The sequence below is a fragment of the Gossypium hirsutum genome, chromosome D05 (assembly GCF_007990345.1).
Source record: "Gossypium hirsutum isolate 1008001.06 chromosome D05, Gossypium_hirsutum_v2.1, whole genome shotgun sequence".
NCBI classification, from domain to species: Eukaryota; Viridiplantae; Streptophyta; class Magnoliopsida; order Malvales; family Malvaceae; genus Gossypium; species Gossypium hirsutum.
This window is the reverse complement of record NC_053441.1, coordinates 57,748,375-57,764,856: the sequence shown is the minus strand read 5'-3', so window position 1 is coordinate 57,764,856 and position 16,482 is coordinate 57,748,375.

Here is a 16,482-nt window from a genome sequence, read left to right as displayed (position 1 = left end):
CTAAGTGTATAGTAAGATGACTATTCTTGTGGTTTAACCTTTTAATAACAAGTGCCAAATTATGTCATTAGCCATTGTATAATTTTAAATTTTAAAAATATAAAAATTAAAATATAATGATTAAAAATATAATTTATGCATAGTATAGGGATTAATAGTAAGATTTGATCATAAAATCAATTTTCAAGCTTTAACTTTTAACATTGTCCGTACACAATTTTACAAATTCAAGTGGATTGGATTTGAAGCTTTACTTTATAATATATACATATAAATATTAATATAAAAATATTTTTTAAAGGATATATAAAAATATTTTAATATAATATTATTTTGTAAATAGTAAATTGGGATCTCGAGCCAATTGAATTTTGGTTAAGAAAACTAAAAAAAAAAATTACAGTTGGTCCGATGAATATGAATTTATTTATTTCAGAAAAAATACTATAATTAATAAGAATCATGAATAATAATGTATAAAAATATGGCATATGATACAACCCGTAAAAAAGAGAATACAAATCAAATGGCAAATGTTATATCCGTAGAATAATATTAAAAGAGGAGAAAGGTAAAATGGCCTTGCAATACTAGAAGAAGTTAGAAATAAACTAAATATGCATCACCTTCCCGCTATCATTAGACTAACCTAATAATGAACTCCAGTCAACCAAGAAATCTCTATCAAGAGCACCAAAAGACCTGCATCAGTGATGTACAAAAGATCAAGTCTCAGATGGTCTATTCCCATCATCATCTCAAATTTTAATTTTACAAACACCATCACTGTGCTTTATCATAATAAAACTCTCTAAGAACAATTTTCAACAAATCTAATAGCCTTACCTTGAGAAATCTCATATATATGTCAAGATATGACTAGAAACTAAAAACTAAAAACTAAAAACTAAAACCACCACCGCTACTAATTTTAGAGAGAACAAAGTTGACAAGAATGATGATAGCTTTTAGGGAAAACAAAGTGGACAAAATAAAAACCATGAAATCATGGGCTAAAATTATACATTATCAATATACATTCTTGTGTGAATATTGGGGCATCCATTTGCATGAAAGCTAAATGGAAGAAGGTGTTAAGTAAATAAAAGATTTAGGTTAGGCACTTATGAACGATGATAATATAAAATTTTTGGCCATAAATTATGAGAATTTGTTTGTTTCGGTAGAGCCAAGACTTCACCTATCTGGCACCATTAATTAGCTTAGCTATATCGAATAAGTTAAATAGTAGAACATAAATTATAAAATTAAACCTCTTGTTCGCATACAGCTTTTTCCACTTTGTTAAACCCATAAGTAAGTTGGATGATCACTTTAGTTGGTATCCACCATAAATACATTTACCATTTCATCATATTCTTAAGCTTATCTTATATATTGTTTTATTTTCCTTCAAATTATCAATAATTAACATTTACATGTTATTTTTCACAAGTATGTTAAAAATTCCATCCATTTCTACTATATTAGAGTGAGGTACATATGACAAGTTACGCGTATTTGTCTCGTTATTCTATCAATTATGACAGTTTTTAACAGTAGAAATAAATAAAATTTTAAACAAAATGAATTGATTTATTTTTTAATCTAATATACAATAACACTTTAATAACCAGTGAAAGTGGAGTAATTAATTAAATATACAACTGCAAACTTCCTATCTATAAGCAGCCCAAACAAATGTTGAGGTTCATTTCTATTTATGGTATTAACCTATATTAATTATTTGTTTATTATTTTAATTAAAGTGCCCCATGAAGGCTCTGAAGATGCACAAGTTTTGTTTTGGTTAAGATAAAATAATAAAGGGGTCCCCAAGTGAATATTGTATATAGTTGAACAGTTAAGTGGAGGAAAGAAGTTGTTTAAAGTCAAATAATCTGAATAAAACTCCAAATGAAAAGATGCATGAATTCGGTGGCTAAATGTGCAGCCTTTTACCATGTTTCTCCTTCTCCATTTTCTAATGTTCCTTAAACATTTTTTTTATTGGACTCATGTTACTACAAATTGAATTTGTATCTATCAAAATTAGATAAATCAGTTGAATCAAATTAAAAATATTTTTTAATGATTGAATCAAGAGTCGACGATTTGATGGGTTCGATAGTGATTCGGTTCGAACAATGTTGATTTCTTTTTTATATATATTGAACCAGATAATCTAGAGAGAGAAAGCGCTTTTGTTTTGACAAGAAAGATTCAGTGAGAAAATGGGAATCCAAATTACACTGCTTTCCAACAAATGCTGATGCAAAACCTCAGGGCCCCTGACTAGGACTTTGTGACAAAAACTTCTTTTCTTTGCTTTTAAAATATAAATAAATAAATAAATAAATAAATAAATAAATAAAGGGTAAATGTCACCATCGGTCACTTAATTTTTGAGAGTTATTTAATTCTTACATTTTGATCATTCTTCCGTTAACTTCTATTAACAAGATGACATGCCACGTTAAGTCAATGGGTAATAAAAATTTTGGCTATTGAGCTATAACTAAAATATCGTTTTGATAAAAGAATCTTAATAATGATTCTATAATATTTTTAGAACTATCAGAAATGATATTTTAGCGATAGTTTAAAGACTAAATTTGATATAAACTCTTTGAATTAAAATGCTATGTAACCCACATAATGGAAGTTAAGGGACAAGTCATAAAAATGTAAATGTTAATGAATTATACGTAATTTTTAAAAGTTAAGTGACCTAAACATAATTTTAAACAAATCTTAAAGACTGTTGTTGGAATTTACCCATAAATAAATAAAAAGTTGGTTTCCTGGAGTCTGAATGAAAATTTGGGGTTATTCTTTACTTTTATCTTTAGGCTACACAATTTGAACATTCGGATTCTTTTAATCTTCCAAGTCGGCTAAAAACATTATCCAAAGGAAAACTCTTTTATCTGCATTTATTTATGTATTACTCTTCTTCTAATATTTTGCTAATAATTTCAAACATATATATTTAGTAGGAAGGAGAATTTCGGATTTTTTTATGTGCAATTATATACTTAGATTTTAAAATTTTATTAGATTAGTTGATTTTAGTTTGGATTTTTTCAATTTTTAGTACATTTGTGTTGTAATAATTTGATTCTACTTATTCAAATATTTATTTATATTGGTAACTGAATTATAATAGTTTGATTCTACTGATTCGCAATATGTATTTGTGATTGTAATGTAACCATAAACTTCAAATTTCATGCTCTATTTATGTAAATGATACATGTCAAGTTTAGTATAAATTAAAAATTTATAACTATTTATTAATACAGATAATATTTTAGATCAATATGATAGAGATATTAGATTGTTTCAAAAATTTATATGCTTGATAAGTACAAATATCTTAATTAATTCAATAATTAAATTATTAAAATATTAATCTGAAAGTGGAGCTGCCTTAAAAAAATATAATTTTTTTTTTGGCAAAAAAGGAAAAAAATGAAAAAGAGGTTATCCTTCCAATAAAACGGTATGACCAAACTTTTAAATATTATAAGGAAAAAAAAAACATGGCAATGGGGTCTATATCTCTATATATACCTATCCATGCATTTCCAAGCTCCACAACTTCAATAAACTCTCTCATTTTCAACATTCCTAATGGCAACCTTCAAGCTTTTCTTCACCCTTTGCCTTCATGCTTTCTTCTTGATTCCCAGTTCCGGAATCCGATTGTTCCCATCTCATCCATTTTCGATCTCCGATCAAACATCGAAAGATCAAAAACTAGAGCTAAACATCGAATTCAAGAAATTTTCGGTCACCACACAGTTATCATCATTGGCGGTCAGAGGTAACGAAGGAGCCGAATCCGAGCAGTTTCGAAGCAATAGCAGGCATACATTAATGAAAGAAGCAAGAGAAGCCATTAAAGCAAGCATTGAAAGAAATGCTGGGAATCCATTGGAGTCTAAAAGATTAAGTCCAGGGGGACCTGACCCACATCATCACTAATCAATGATAATCAAATCATACCATTTTTTTTTGGTAGGTGCCGGTGATTTACACCATAAAAAGAGAAACTGTATTTTTGCATACGTTTTCTGGATTATAGAGTGTAGATCATTTGGTATTTTTCTTCCATCATCACCATTAAAGTTCAGAGATGAACTTTTCCTTTTCTTATTTAATCTTTATATCCATCATTTTCAAAGTACCATCAACTTTCTGCAGTTCTTTTTCTTTTTAATGTTATAACTAAGTGGGCTCCATTAATCAGATAAAGTTTTTTTTTTTTTCCTAAATTTTTCTTCCTTAACCATTTTTAAGATGGTGGGTCCTTAGGCCATCTCCATTGCACTTGAATATCAACAAAATATTGACATGATCCATATCTGACATTCACCTACAAACTTAAGTGATATAGCTATGAAATGCATTCATATGTTGGTGTTAGCTACATTGCTCTGTTTCATTCCTCACCACCAGCAAAGAGAGTACTATCCTACTGTCACCTGATTCCGGCGAATAACAAATACAAATATGTGTATGATATGATTTTTTTTTTCATATATTTAAGTTAGTAAGGACGAAGTTAAAAAATTATGTTGGAGATAATTTTTTGAGAGTTAAATGCAACTTTACCTTAATGTTATTATACAATTTTATGAAATCGTAAAGGGCTAAAAGATGACTTACCATTCTGGGGTGAAGGCCTTTGCCACGTCTTCGCCCCTCAATACTAGGACACAATTTCAGTCTCGAAATTCAAACCATAGTATGTGCGAAGAATGTACATGATTATGAAAATAACCACACACAAAAATTTCTCATAAATGAGTACTTTTTTAAGTTATAATATCAGGAGTAAATTGTATCTGATGTTAAGTTTATGTCTTGTTTACTCAACTTTAAAAAGTTATAAAATAGTTATTGAGTTATTTGAAAATTTTTATTTAGGTTATTGGGTTGTTAAAATCATTGTTTTATGGTCTTCTCTGTTTACAATGTCTGCGCGCACCGATCGAAAGCTCTTATCCCCTTCTCTTTTACAGTTTAAATTTTTTTTCATGAAACAACAAACTGAAATCCAAATAGTTTTTTCCTCCAATCTTTACATCAACTGTTATATCGACTTGGATCTATGATATCTTTTTCATTAAAAAGGATATTGGAATTGAAATAAAACAACATAAACATTTTAATATTGATGTGATGGGATTTAAAATGTGGAAACGTTGCTATGTGCATTGTACTATTTCAGCAATAGGAACCACCATTAAGTCCAGACCCATATGTATATATGAATTTATACATATCAAAACAAAGAACTAAATAAAGAAGTTTCACTTTTTTTTTTGAGGATTTTAGATTCAGTAAGGTCATCATGAATCCAAATTAAGAATAACTTTTGACTTTATGAGAAAAATAAAGCAATTATAAATTGAACTTACCTAGTAGACCTAGTAAGTTTAGGGTAAGATGCGTCATGTGCTATGAACACATACAGAAGTAAGTGAAATATGATGTTGAATATAATATGATTTTCCTTTTTAAAAGAAAGGAAGATAAACGCGCTTTAACGTGTTTGAATTCACTTATCCTCCTACGTTAATAATAATACTGATTCTAACCGAACTAATATTCATTCCATAATAACATTAGTTTGTTAATATTTCCATGCTATGTTAATTTATATCTAGCATGGATTACCATGAATTCAACAAATTAATTAAAACTTTAAAAATAAATAAAAAGAAGAAAGTGGGGTTTAAGTGTGGGATAATACTAAAGAAATGATGAAGATAGAAATTAACATGCAAGTCGGCTGAATTGAACTGACCAGATGCATGAAAGCGGCAAAACAATAATTCTTTTCTTATGAGATTTCATCATTTGATTGAAGGTGACAAATGTACATATAAAAATGTGTGTATTTTCCTTTATGTTGGTATTATATTCATGCATATATCCTTATCATATCATATAATATTTTATTTACGTTTTTGTATAATATTTCGCTTTAAGCATGTTCTTCAAATTTAAAACTAGAAATGGCTAAACACTGGTATGGAAGAACACAAACTATCGAATCCAATTAGGTAACTTCCACATGACCTTGTCTTTATCAACGCTACTAAAGCGACAATTATCAACACTTACTTTATTCTCTTTTTGAGAGGAAATTATATTTTCAGTAATATTGACGGCTTCCAAACGTAGGGCCTAAATTAAGACTACTTTGGTAAATACACAAGCGATGTGATTAGTTTCGATAAGATTTTAAAAAAATAGTGCTATAAAATTAATTATTATAGTAATAATGAGACATATTTTTAATTTCAATAAGAATTATATAGTTAGTGGATTCAAATATTTTGATTATGAATCCGCATCTATTCTTTGAATAAAGCAATTTGGATTTTGATAATGGATATCTAAAGTATTTATATGTATATGTTCCGAATCTACGGTAGACAACAAATTTAAAATCTGAAATTGAATAATATTTGAATCCACACTAATCAAATCCGCAAAAAATAAATTTGTTGTCTAGAAATATCTGAATTCGTATTTTGAATTGTTATGCCTAGTATAAACGAGTCGAGAGTTGTAGGTTTGAAGATTCGAACCATCACTTTACTTTTAAAATTTGAATTTCAATTGAAATAAAAAAAATTTTGAATTTATGTGATTCAATTAATGTATATTATACATAAACACCTCACTCGAGTATTTCACAAGGTCAATTACTTTAATTAAGTAGAGATGGCAAAACCTCGATTGTTCTGTGGCTTATCTACTTTGAATTGAGCAATTTTTTGTAAAGGGTGTATGTGAGGCAAGGCAAATGGGTTTTTTTTGGACAAGGTGTATAAAGCATTCATGGTAATTGCTTGTTCTACTATGCTCTGTTTGCTATATAAAATTATTGTTTTAGTTTTGTTTATGTATAACTATTAAAAGGGTCAAAATATGAAAAAGAAAATATTATAGAAAAAAAACCTTATGTTTTATGTTTAATTTTTTTTGAAGATTTATTTGGAAATATTTATTTTCCTTTAAAAAAACGAAAATGTTAAAAATAACTAGCAAAAATCAAATTGAGGTCGGATGAGATGGGATGGGATGGGGATGGATGTAACAACCTGAAAGTCAGTGGTGTCCAAAAAAATATGGTTTTGAGACCCTATTTTCGTAAATCGAGCTCGTAAATATTAAATAGAGATATTTGCAGAGTTATTATATAAGTGAATTATATTTTAGATATTCAATTTAGCCAAATTATGGTTAATTAGGGCTTAGGGATCAATTTGTAAAGTCCAATCGGTATAGATTTTTAATTAGAAAATAGCTTGAGGACTCCTCACAAGACCAAACGCCATTGAAGGGAGTTCAAGTTTTTCAAGCTTTTAACTTCATAATTAGGTATGGAAATTAAGTCATTTTCTTGTAATTTTTATATTTTTGATGTCATGGGAGTTTAATTTAGCTAGCCCATGTATCAATTTGTAAATCTATTAAGTTTTGAAAGATGCAATTGTTGAGAATTGGAGGTTTTAGGTGTTAAATTAATAGATTATAAGCTTGGATTTGAAAATGGATTAAATTGCAAATTTTAATTGATAGTTTCCTACATTATGGACCAAATTGAATAAAATGTAAAATTGGCTATAGAAATAAGAAATAGGAGGTCCCTAATGAGTAATAGTGAATTTGGAATTCAACTTGAAGCTTTAAATTGAAAGTTATGTTAGTTCTGATTTTAGGAACTAAATTGAATAGATTGAATAAATTGTAAAAATTTAATCAATTGATAATTTATTGTGAATTGGCTGATTATTGATACTGTCATATGTCCTATGTTAATCTGTAACTATCATTGACCCAAATTCATTTAGAGGGAAAAGAAAATCCAAAGCCTTCGACGAGTAGCTCGAAATTTCCACTTGTATTTCTATAATTCGAGACTCATTTAATTATTGTATATTCATTTTATTTTACATCATATATTAATACCAATAATTACACTTACCAATAATTACACTTACCAATAATTACAATAAGACTTTCAATATTAATTTCATAATTTCACTTACCAATCCTTACCGAATTTGAGAACGACTTACGAATATGAGTACATCATATTCAGAAGCCCAAAGGCTGCACAGAAGCACATAGGTGCTAAGAGAAACCCATAAGGATTGAACGGGAGCTCAAAAGTGCTGAACGAAAACCCATTAGGGTTAAACAAAAGCTCAAAAGAGATGAACGGAAACCCATTAAGGTTAATCGGAAACTCATATGAGTTAAACAGAAGCTCGTGAGAGCTAAATGGAAAGTAAACACGAAAGTAAGCAACAAATGCTGAACTTCGGTTTACTTGGGTAATTTGCCGTCAATTCTTCCTTTACTATCTTTCGCCACAGAACGATTGTACTCAATCCCGCGTTCCACTCGTTTTGAATATTCAATTCAATTTCATAATTTTAACAATATTTTTTTTATTTTCAACAATAGATATGAATAAATACATAATATCATTCATCAATTTAATATATAAACATTAAAGTTTAACCATACGAACTTACCTAAATTAAATTATAAAATTTGTAGTAATTCAAGGACTATTTTTCCAATTTTCCTTTTTCACGATTGTCTACGGGCTCTTGATACGGAGATAGAGCTAAAATATAAAAACTAGCTTTAAGAGCTCTTATGACTATTTTTAGCTGAGAATTGAAGAAGAATATTCTTTAGATTTCAATTTATTTAAGTTTAATTTCATAAAATTTAAAATTAGTTCACATTGTTTTATTATTTTTTAACTCTTACGCCGCCTCAGCCATTTCTTTGTGGCTTATTTACTCTTTAAGTCCTTCCTATTTACCATTTAAGTCATTTAATTACTATTTCTTTTAATTAGTAAGTTTTGCATTTTTTTTAATTTAGACCTATTTAATTAATTAACTATCAAAACGTTAAAATTTTCTAACGAAACTTTAATACTACCTTAATGACACTTCGTAAATATTTATAAAAATATTTACGGCTCGGTTTATAAAGTCGAGGTCTCGATACCTCGTTTTCTAAACCACTTAACCAATTAAATCCTTATTAAACACAAATTACTAATTCAAAAATCTTCCTAAAACCACGTTTGACTCGTAAATACTAAATAATAAAATTTATGAGCTTACTCGTCGGATTTGGTGGTCCCGTACCACTGTTTTCGACTCCACTGAAAATCAGGTTGTTACAGAGATGTTATTGTTGCAGCTTGTAATCGACATCTCTAAAAGGGATCCTATCAACAACGTCATTCGTTGCTTTTCAATTTTGAAAGGTATATTTTCAACCTTTGTTTCAACCCGATTCGTTCCATGTACATGGATCCTTGGTTGACGATCGTTGGAATAATATTTTTGCTGTGCCATGGAATGTACCGGCGATCCAACAGTTCTAATCAATCCCCTTTAGCCCCTAAACAGTTCTTTTAAGCCGCTCAAAACAATTCCTAGATCCACCGTCGTGAGTGATGTTTGTCGCCCCTAGGAACTCCTTTTGTTGGTTGCCAATTTGAGCCATTATTTGCTTATTGGTGTTGTGGTTCCAGCCCTCTTTTTCTTAGTTTTACATGCCTAAAAATAATCCCTAATCTGCCCCTAAATCTTTCTTTTGGTGCCATACAAAAATAACCCTTGTTGTGGTCGATTATGGTATATTTTCAACCTTTGTTTCAACCCGATTCGTTCCATGTACATGGATCCTTGGTTGACGATCGTTGGAATAATATTTTTGCTGTGCCATGGAATGTACCGGCGATCCAACAGTTCTAATCAATCCCCTTTAGCCCTAAACAGTTCTTTTAAGCCGCTCAAAACAATTCCTAGATCCACCGTCGTGAGTGATGTTTGTCGCCCCTAGGAACTCCTTTTGTTGGTTGCCAATTTGAGCCATTATTTGCTTATTGGTGTTGTGGTTCCAGCCCTCTTTTTCTTAGTTTTACATGCCTAAAAATAATCCCTAATCTGCCCCTAAATCTTTCTTTTGGTGCCATACAAAAATAACCCTTGTTGTGGTCGATTATGGTGGTGTGTCATCCTTAGAACCACCATTATGGGGTGTTGGTTTTTCTTCTTTTTGCCGCTTCTCCAACAAGGTTAAGATTTATATTTCTTCACTCTAATCAGCCTCTGATCTTATTTTTTATAGGAGTATTCGATTCCAATAGTTTGGAAACTCGAATTTGATTAATTAAGAAGCGTAAGTGCAGTTGGTTGCAAGGAAGTGTGTAGTTTTGTTTTCATTTAGAAGGGGATGTGTTGGGCGGTTGTTTTAGGGTTTATATTCATTTTAAGTTACTAAATTTTAGTATTATTTTAAAGGTTGGTGTTGATCTGAATGTCCTGGACCAATATTGAGGTCAGTTATCGTTCGTGCCCTCGTTTCGCATCAAATCAATATGAGTCGTCGTAGAGATCTTGATATAACCTATCATAATCTTCGTATCATCACATATCCCATACAAGCGTGCATATGACTCTATTGGCATGTTAACCGTATGCTAACATTTTACTAAATTTGTATGGGCAACTATCATATATATTAACATTTTCATACCTTGTATCATTCACATTTGCATATCATACCCTATAATCGGTAGGCTTAAATGAATATATAAAATTTTAAAAAATGAAAAATATATAAAATTATTAAATATTATATTAAAGTAATATAAATATTTTTCAAAAAAATTAGCAGACCTAAATGGGCTTGGATTAGTCATTGAAAAATATGGACGAGCTTAGATAAAATTTTAGGCTCATATTCTGAGTCGGATTTGACTTGGGCAAGCATAAAGTGTATTAGTATCATGCTTAAACCCGACTCGACCCATGAACCGCCTAAGGTAACGATATGAAGAAAGCCATCAGATTGATTGAACCTCGAACCAGTACAAATCAGTTGCATCGACTGAAAAACTGATTGAATCGACGGTTGAATCAATTTTTTTTGTTATTTTTTAGATATTTTTAATATGTTTTAAATATTATTAATTCATCAAAAAAATTAAACTGATGAACAGATAATCTAATTAATTCAACTACAAATTGAATTCTAAAAACATTAATTATAAGAAAACATTCCCTACTCACTAGGTTCCAGTATCTTTACGTTTCTATCAATGAAGTTAAATTCTAACCTAATAAGCCTCACCGCAAGAATATTCTAGGAAACCAAATTTATAAGCAGCCAGACTTTGTCGATGAAGTCAAAAAGTTATGTTCTTTCTTCTAAAAGAATAATTATATTTTTGTAAATTTATTTTTTTAATTAAATTTATTATTAATTTAAAAAAAAAGTTAAATCACCTATTTTAATAACATTAATTTTTTAATGATGTTAATATGATAATCCACATAGTGGTTTGTGTGTACTTTATATTGATATGACATAATTTATCTTATATGTTACATCAACAAATAATTTAAAATTTATAAAAATATTCATAAAATTAAAAATTCAAATATAAATATAAATATAAAAAAATCATAAAAAAAAATCAAGTGCACATGGATTGTCATGTGTGCTGTCATGTTTAAAAAATTTAACATTTTAGTCAGTATTTCAACTAAAACAATAATTCGACTCTTTTTAAAAGGTTGATTAAATTCAACTCTTTTTAAAATGTTAGTTCATGCATTATCAATTATTCAAAGAAGTGAAAGTGGACTTCTTTCTTAGATATTTGGATCAAATTTAAATTTTGAAGTCAATATTATTAGGAGAGCTTTACATGAATATCATTCCTAATCTGAACAAAATTAAGCTTAGACCGTAAAACGGATGTGAAAAATTGTGATTATAAAAAAAATTGAACAAATAAAATGCTTTGGTAAAATGGGATTAATTTTTTTAAAAAAATTCCAACTCCAAACTAAATGATGAAATTGTTTGGAGGTATTGTTGTGTAGAGTACTTGTGAAATCTACCTAAAAATTAAACAAAGAATCTTTCAAGCTTCTACATTTTGACAACTATGAGATTTTGAAGGCAAAATATGATTTAATTTCCTGTACTCGACAACAAAAATTCTGGGTTTGGGATTTCCAAAGGATTAGATGTTGAGAATCTTATGAAAACAAAGGTTGGCTATTTGAATCTTCCTTCTCTATTATCCAAATATTCAGGTGTTTGTCACTTTTTCCTTCTTTCATCAATATTCCACATAATTGTGTACCTTTTGCCTTTTGAAGTTTCAACAAAAACAACCCAAAGGATTTCAATAATTTACACAATTGTACCTTTTTCCATTTTGTCAAAGCAGAAAACGACCCAAAGGAGATCATATTCATTAGCATGATAACATGAATGCCAATTCCCTACCCTCCTACCTTTTTGGTGTTGGAAAGTTTTTGTTTAATAGACTCACATATTATTATAATGGGTTAATGTGTAAATATGTTAGCTAAAAATTGAAATTTGTCATAATATTTTAGTTTTATTGATATTTGTTTTTATACTTTTCAACTCAAGTTATACTTGTCACTCTATTTTTAACTTTATGTTGAATTTTATCACTTCACTTTTGCTTGTGTGAATTTTGAAATTAAAGTTTGATTATGTTATTATATTTTACTATTCATTTTTTATTTTAAATAATTTGAAGAAAAATTTAATAAAAATATTTTTTAAATATTTTACTTATATAATTAACGATAATAATTTTATTAATAAAATGTTAAAGAATAATAAAAACTCTTATTTATAAAAATAAAATATCTTTTTTTTTTAATTTTTTAAGTCTTTCATCAAATGAAAACTAGAAGTTATTAATTTATTAATTTTTAGTTCTTCTATAAATTAATTTATTGTTAACTATTAAAATAAAATATTAAAATAATATTTTTCCCTTAAACCATCAATATCAATATCAAATTATAAATTTTAATAAAAAAATAAAAGTTGGTGGCAAATTTTAGTAAAATTCAAAGTTTAATGACAATTTTCAGTCATATAAAAGTTTAATGGTAAATTTACCAATATTTTTAAGTATAATGACGAATATCAATCATAATAAAATGTAGAGGCAAATTTAAATGTTCACTTATAGTAAGGTGGCAAATTTGCACCATAACCCTATAATATAATTTTATATAAGTTCGGTGTCAATTACAGGAGTCTAATTATCTAACTTAATAAAGTATTAATTATATTAGATTATGTGATATCCACGATGTGAGTGAAAGAAAAAATATATATATTATCTTTAAAATTAAAATTGTTAACATTTTTTTGGATAGTGGTTCAGACTTCTTTATTGTCACCTTAAGTTCCAAAGGTTAAAACTTTAGTACAAACATTAGTACAAATGAACATGTAAATATACTTTTTGGTTTGGTATGTGTGCAAATCCAATAATACTTTAGCTATGGGCCTATAATAGAAGTGTTAACCTAAACAATTTCAAGGTTATGGTACCTTAGTCAATTACATATTGTAATACCCTTACCCGATTCGATGACTATCATGAATAAGTGATGTCATATTGACTCATTCTTTGCATTTACAAATTTTTTTTTAATAAAGTCATCATTTGAACTAGTTGGTAAAATCCTTTAAATCAATTCTCAACATTTATAAAGCTTTAAACCCATTTTAAAATCATATTAAACCATATTCTAGGTATTTCGACATGGAAAATGCATAAAACGAACGTTTGGTGACCCAAAATGTCAAAAAATACAAGTTGTATATGAATAATGGAGCATGTCTTGAGACATGCCTGGCATGTCTCAAAGACTTTGAGCTATATGTCTTGAGACAGTGATCAAGATTGTTTACTTCAAACTTTTCTATCTCAAGATAAAAGTCTATGCTCGAGACTTTGGACCCTTGAAGAAAAAAAGTGAGTTTCTGAACTTATTTGTCTCTCAAGACTTAAGTGTCATGTCTCGAGTCTAAGGTGTACTAAACTCAAAATTAGTTCAAAAACACTTCAGAACATCCCCTATCATCCTCATATCAATTCCAATCATAACAAGACCTTTTTAAACCTTAAAGAACATCACATTATTATTTGAAACATCATATGATCAATAAAGACACATTTATAAATAACTTAATAAACACTCAATACATTACTCACTATAAATCCATACAATCCATGAACTTGCCACTCTAGAGCCCTTAGATGATACCAAGGAATTGACCTTGCATTTTTGAGAGGGTGCGATGTGATCCAATTGATATAGCCAAGTCCGAATGCTTTCTCAAAATAAACCTTTCACCTACACGTTTAAACAATTAACATGTTAAGCTCGATGGGTTTAGTAAGTACACAAGAATTCTCTACTTAACCTTTTCTTAAGCTTATGACAGATCTTTTATAAATAAGGAATTATGGTTTGAAATTATATCATTTACTTAATCATTTAACTTATAACTTCTTTTTTGAATTATATACTTATTCAATCACTTTAGCTAAATCTTACACCATTTCACAATTTCTTCTTATCAATTTACTTTCCTCATTAAACGGTTGTTAAGTATCAAACTAAGTTATTCTATCTAGGCATAATAAAAAATATAGCCCATAATGATTACTCACTTTGTCATTATGGCATTTATTCTTTTTTTAGATCATTTTTACCCACAAACTTTAAATTTTAGTCAATTTGTTTACTTTTAGATGGAAAATTTAACTAAACTATTAAAATTTTAATGGTATTGATGTGACCACTAGCGTGACAGTCCACATATAATTCATAAAAATTTAAAAAATTAATAAAAAGTAATTAGCAAATTTAAAAAACTTCATAAAAACTTTTAACAAATTTATCCATATTAGCAGTGATATATACGTAAAATGCCACGTGAGTTGCCATGCCAATGTCATTAAAACTTTAATAGTTCAATCAGTTTTTCCGTTAAAAAGCAAGCAATTTAACTAAATTTCAAAAGTTGAGGGGCTAAATGAAACCCCCCCCAAAAAAAAGACCAAAATGAAAAAATGAGTAAAAGTTATGTGCTAAATTTATGTTTATGCATTCTATCTATTAACTCCATCATTTTATGATGATCAAATTTAAACCTTCCATCAATTCAATTTCATAACTCCAAATGCTTTTACTTATTTACAATTCATTACAAATCACTTTTGCTTCATAAAGCAAATTAGGAAATTTATTCTCATTAAATGTTTATTCATTCATTTATTGTTAAAGTTTAATTTCTTTAACCCTTAGTAACCTCAGTGAAATAAGACTCCAATATTTAGGATTACCTAATCAAACTTAACATATAGCAAAAGTAAAGATTGTAGGATAGTTGGCTACTATGTATGTAATTTGAGACAAAATTAAGGACGACGAGTGTAGTTTACCTCAAATATTTAAAATTAAATTACAAAAGTTATCAGATATACCCAGCAATGACTTTTTTTGTCATTACAGTAAAATTTGTGTAACTATAATTCAACCTTTCATAACAACTTTACACAATGGTAATTCCTATCTGGTTAAATCATGTCATAAGTCCTTGTGAAGAATATATAAAGGAGTTATGACAACTTTCTATTCGTGTAGTGATATATTTCAATTCCTTTAAATAAAATATCGATTTTGTGAAGAATATATAAGTGGAAGATGGTGTCATGGATATGGTAGCTATAGTTAGATTAATGGATCTGCTTTTCAAAGTAGACATCCAATATGCTATATAAAGTCCTTAATTTGCAGTATCTTATAGAAACTTCCAATGCTTCATGTGTTACTCACATAGATGTTATCCATATAGGATAACATGCAACACTTAATCGGATCTGACTTTCCTTCGATTCCACCAACAAACCTCAAACAGTTGCATCCGTGAAACCTTTGTGCAACACTTGAATTTTGTCTGCTATTTTCGAGATATAACAAGTTGTAAATACATTGTTATGACACATATATTGATTCTATCTGCAATTTCCATTATATTTTTGAGATATAAACGTTAGGTTGTAAAAATATCATGTAGAATTTTATATTAGGAATTAGATTATATTTTATATTTTTTACTTAGAAATAAGAAAATTAATCCATGTACGTTAGATCAAAGAGCAAACTAATTTTTTCTATTGAAATTTCATCTATTTTTACTGTTAAACACTAACGTGGTTGGCACATATTGATGTCCAGAATCCAAAATTTGCTCTTTAATCTTATATATGGAAATTAATTTTCCTAAATTTTTAATAGAGAAGACAAAATATGATCTGATTTTTCATACAAAACTTTTATAATACTATTAATCTTAGGACTCGTGATCTTAACATATCAAAATTCAATGATGAATGATGAAACTTGGACCATTAAACGTGAGTATAGTTGAGTAATCTTTGGACTATATCTATATATATTTGCAGATATACATGCATGTAATAAGATTCATATGTTGTCTTAGTCACTTATTTGTTCCCATGTAGACGAGATAAGCTGATGTGATGTATGACTCTATCTT